Source organism: Neovison vison, chromosome 1, assembly GCF_020171115.1.
Source record: "Neovison vison isolate M4711 chromosome 1, ASM_NN_V1, whole genome shotgun sequence".
NCBI lineage: Eukaryota > Metazoa > Chordata > Mammalia > Carnivora > Mustelidae > Neogale > Neogale vison.
Window position 1 is genome coordinate 270,657,895 of NC_058091.1, and position 5,402 is coordinate 270,663,296.

General features: G+C 42.2%; 1 pseudogene; it reads right to left on the reverse strand.

Moving 5' to 3' along the window:
- Positions 1-2,695: 2,695 nt before the first annotated feature.
- LOC122902041 lies at positions 2,696-4,206 on the reverse strand (annotated as a pseudogene).
- Positions 4,207-5,402: the final 1,196 nt, after the last annotated feature.

Sequence of the window (5,402 nt, forward strand, 5' to 3'; positions counted from 1 at the left end):
TTCTGGCTCTTAAATTTTAAAAAGCCTAGGCTGGTCATACACAAGATATTTAGAAGAATATGAAGTGAATAAGAGGAAAAGCTCCCCTATATCCTGAAATTAGATAAAGATTACCTGATTTGAGTAAAGAGGGGAATGATAAAGGGGAGTGCAGGAAGGTCAGATGCAAATGGGCTCCCAGACTCTCCACCTTACCTCTGCTTCTTCCCACCTCTACCTCAGCCCAGGCAAAATCTCATCAGGAAGGACTATAGCATGCAGCAGAAGACTATGGGTTTAGGAAGGAAGGCAAAGTGTTCCACAGCCTCCAGTGGTGTGGAAGGGTTGTCTCCATCCCAATAAGCACCTCAAAGCCCCAGGAACATGGGCCAGTGAGTATGTGGCCCTGAAGAGGCTCTGTGTTAAGAACCAGGGAGGAACTCAATGTCAGAAGATACAAAGGCATCTCAGCAGTGCCTAAATGATGATGGTATATCCCCCATGCCTTACCAAGGCATGAGTGCTCTAGGAGTACCCCCTGACTAAGTTTTAATCCTGGAGAAAGTTTTAACCCTGGAGAAAGATTTTTTCCCCCAGATTCACAAAGATTACACTTCACTCCCTTCACCCTCAGGCATAAAACACAAAGTAAATTCTCTTAGCTTAGATCCCCAGCACAATGGGGACACAAAACACAAAGTAAATTCACCTACAGAAAACAAAAATGTATTACGTCCCTTGCACATGAGTTGGTAGATGAGATACGTGCCTACTTCAGATACATTTTCTGCTGGGTTTCACAGTCATTCTCCAACCAGTTTTTAAAATAAGTTTTGGCTACCCTGAAATTCACACATTAGAGACCAAGCCAGCCTACCTCTCTAAAACTCCCTGACAGTCCAACCTAGAGTAGGTTCTTCTCTCCCAGTATTCTCTCAGTAAACCTTACTCTTTTCTACCAAGCCCTCTCACACTTTGCAATGACACATCTACTTGCTTACTGAATGTTTATTTTTGTGTCTCCTCCACTGTGCTACAAGGGGCTCTTTTAATTGTCAACCAGCAGAATGCCTAATATATAGGAGGGGTCAATAAATATTTGTCAGCTAAATAAATAATGATTCAACCGCAGTATCTGTGCTTGTAGCTACCACATCCCATTTGATATTCCTAACAACTCTTTGAAGTTAAGATCATTTAAAAAAAGAAAGAAAGAAAAAAAAAAACAGCTCACAGATGATGAAGTGGAAACAGAGATGAGTTAGTTCACTTACCCAACTGCATGGTGCCAATAACCACAGATTCTCAACCCCTGATGGTATATTTTTTCCATTGCTCTGGAGTTGAGTACATTGCAAATCTGTCATCACCTGAGACCCAACAAGTGCAGTTTTACCTGAGACAACCCACCCAGGGAAGAAACGGGCAGGTTTCTGTTAAGGTTCCAGGTGGTTACACTGCCATGAATTTCTAAATAAGCCATAGTGTTCCTTTCTAACATTTTCAGAATACTTACACAGCTTGTGATTTCAAGATACTCTTTCTATGACCAGAAACTCAGGTGGACAACAGCCCAGGAGGCACACTGACATTCTATTCTGTAGATGTTCGATCCTGTACCTCCTGTTGGGGAAAATTGTTAATCCCCGGCAGGGTGACTACCCTTTGGAGTATGTGGAAAAGACCACAACAAACTTCTCATGCTGATAAAAGGCAATGTTGCAGAGAAAGAAAATAATGCAGACTCCTGCTGCTCTTGAATTAATTAGAAATGTATTTTTCTTTCAAAAAAAAAAAAGAAAAATAGAACATCTTGTTCTTTGCACTTGCTAAAAAGTTCTCCTTTTCATTTAAAAGGTTAAGTAAAGCCACTCACATGCTCTTCTATTATTTTTTTTGAAAGAGCACACTGTTTCTTCAAACTTGGAGAGACACTCTTTAATGTTTCCAGATTGGTCCAAAGCTGTGTGTCTTCTTTGTATTCTTATTCTTTTTTTAAGTTCTTATTTAAATTCCAGTTAGTTAACATACAGTGTAATATTAGTTTGAGGTGTTCAATATAGTAATTCATCACTCCCACACATAACCCAGTGCCCATCACAAGTGCACTCCTTGATCCCCATCACCTATTTAACCCATCCCCTCACTCACCTCCCCTCTGGGAACCTGGTAACCATCAGTTTGTTCTCTGTAGTTAAGAATGTGTTTTTTGTGTTGCCTCTCTCTTTTGTTCCCTTTGCTCCTTTGTTTTGTTTCTTAAATTCCACATAAGAATGAAATCATATGGTATTTGTCTTTCTCTGACTTACTTTGCTTAGCATAATACTCTCTAGCTCCAAACATAGCATTGCACATGGCAAGATTTCATTCTTTTTATGGCTGATTAATAGTCCAGTGTGTGTGTATGTGTGTATACGTCTGTATACACACACACCATGTTTTCTTTATCCATTCATCAATCCAAAGGACACTTGGGCTTTTTCCATAATTTGGCTATTGTTGATAAAGTTGCTATAAACATCGGGGTACATGTATCCCTTTGAATTAGTATTTTTGTGTTCTTTGAGTAAATACCTCATAGCCCAATTGCTAGATTGTAGGGTAGTTCTATTTTTAACTTTTTGAGGAAATTCCATACTGTTTTCCAGAGTGGCTGCCCAAGTTTGCATTCCTACCAATAGTAGAAGAGTTATATTCTTACTCTTTTTTTTTTTTAATTATTTAAGACCTTTATTAACGGGTGCTTGCCGTTTGTTGACTTTTTTGAAAAAATCATGTTGTAAACTTTTATTACAAATTAAAAATGAGGTTCTTTAAAATCTCAACTTGACCAGATATGAAACAATTTAAAAACCTTTAAAGGTGTATTGAGAAAAACCAGGCTTTTTTTTTTTTCTTAAAAAACACGTTTGTCATTACCAAAAAGAGACGTCTTTAGGTAAAAATAATAAAAACCCCATGCTGCATAGATAATGCAGATAGTTCTATTTATCTGGTCAATGGGCAAAAAGCAAACACTTAAGGTCTTCAGCTCCAATCTTTTGTTCATTTCTTATTGCTGGAATTTCATCTTCATTTCTTCATGTTGGATGACTAAACCGGATGATGGTAGAGATGGTAAGCCGGCATTTACCCAGCCCCGCCCTGCTCAGCCTCGGGAGCGGACGAATTCTCAGCTGGTGGATCGGCTGCTTTTGTCTCTTTGCCATCTTGTGGTTTAGGGTTTTCTGGGCGTCTGCGTCGGTAATTGAAGTTGCGGCGGTACCGACGTTGAGGTGGCTGCTGACCCTGGGTCTCATCTCCTTGATTTTTCCTTATCTTCCTCGTTGCCATCCTCTCTAGGTTGTCTTTGGCGAGGAGGACCCCTGCGGAATCGTGGTCTATAACCCCGATACATATTCTGTCTCACTGGTCTACCTTGTTCTCCTGCACCCTGGTTGTCAGCACCTTCCATCACTTCTCCCTGCACAGGAGGGTTGGAATGCTGTGGTCGACGCCCATAGGGTCTCCGCATGTAGTAAGGTGGGAACCGTCGCCTGCGGTAGGGCCGGCGCTGTTGGGCCTGGCCTTCGGGAGCACTTTCCGATCCCTCGTTCTTTTCCCCACTCTCACTATTCTGGTAATTTTGCTGGTAATTGCGTGGAGGACCCCTGCGACGTGGATAGCGTCTATAATGGTTATGTCTGCTGCATATTTACTGCGTTGCACTGGAACTCCACCAGGGCCTGTCACATTTGCTGCCTCCGCACCCTTTTCTCCTTCAACAACATCAAACTCCACAGTCTCTCCATCTCCTACACTGCGAAGGTACTTCCTGGGGTTATTCTTCTTTATGGCAGTCTGGTTACAAATACATCTTCCTTGGTGTCATTCCTGTTGATCAAACCATATCCGTTTCTTACATTGAACCATTTTACTGTTCCCAAAACCTTCGTTGCGATGACCTTGTTGTCCCCGCCGGCAGGCACCGCCCATGTGAGGCCGCCCGGGGCCGCCGCTCCCTGCGCCGCTGCCCGTGGTGCCGGGCTTGGTGTAGGCAGCGCTGACGGCGGGGGCGGCGGGCGGCTGCTGGGTCTCGGCCTCGCTGCTCATGGTTGCGGTGATGGTGACTGGGGCCGGCTGCGGCAGCTACGGCTCCTCCCGGGGTGTGATGGTAACTAGGCCGGCGGCGGCGGTGGGGCTGCTCAGGGCTCTCTGGGGTCCGCTCTCCGCTCCCGATACCGATCGAACTCTATACTCTTACTCTTAATAATGCTTCATTTATTATCATTGTTTGAAAGCCGCATTCCAAGTTTGATGTTTGGGGTTCTTCAGGATTTTATTTGCCTTCTTTTTTTTTTCCCCCTAAAGATTTTATTTATTTTTTATTTGACAGACAGAGATCACAAGTAGGCAGAGAGGCAGGCAGAGAGAGAGAGAAGAGGAAGCAAGCTCCCGGCTGAGCAGAAAGCCAGATGCGGGGCTCCGTCCCAGGACCCCAGGACCATCACCTGAGCCAAAGGCAGAGGCTTTAACCCACTGAGCCACCCAGGTGCCCCTTTATTTGCCTTCTTGATGTACAGCACTTTTTTCTTCCAGACTTCATTTAAGGAGCAACTATCTCATTACTAGGATCTTTAAACTGAAATTTTGGGTTAAAAAAATTGCTTCCAATAAGCAGTCTAAATTCAATTCTAACAATATCAGAACTACAAATTTTAAGTTTTTGAAGAAGAAATTGTTAAACTTTCCAAAACTTAAAAATAAACCCATAGCAACCAAGGTTTTTAAAAATCTGAAACTTTCACAATTTTAAGAAATATTTTGTGGTGTAAAATTGATAATCTTAAAGCCATCAATTACATGACTGATTATGTGTTGTCATGATCAAGCAAACAATGATGAATCAGTTTTACTTTGTTAAAAAGTAAAACAAAACCAAAAACACTTCTTCTTTCTCCTCCTCCCATAGAGAATCATGCATTTTTTAAAAAGGGGAAAAAAACCCTTATGAGTTATGTAAATGCACAGAGGACTGTGGGGTCGATGAGAAACATTCTGTAAAGCTGAGCCATATGTCCATGCATCAGAGGAGAGAGAAATCTACAGGATGCTCAGGGAAATGACAATTATAGTTCTAGAGGGATAGGAGACAATTCTGAACTTGGAAAAATCTGGAAGAAGGTAATGGTAACTGTATCTGGGGGCAAGACAAAAGGAGGGTAGAGTTACAGAGGTAAGGAGGAAAGTGTCCAGAGGGTAGCCACAGAAAAGACATAGGAATGGCAGCAGAGAATATCAGAAATAATGGCTCAAAGATAAGCAAGTCAAATACTGTACCCTTGGAATGTGGGAGATTACAAAGTTAATTAGCATTGTTCTAGCAGATAGGAGAGACCATGAAGAACTGGACATTCTAAACACATTCTGAAGAAAGCAGAGCT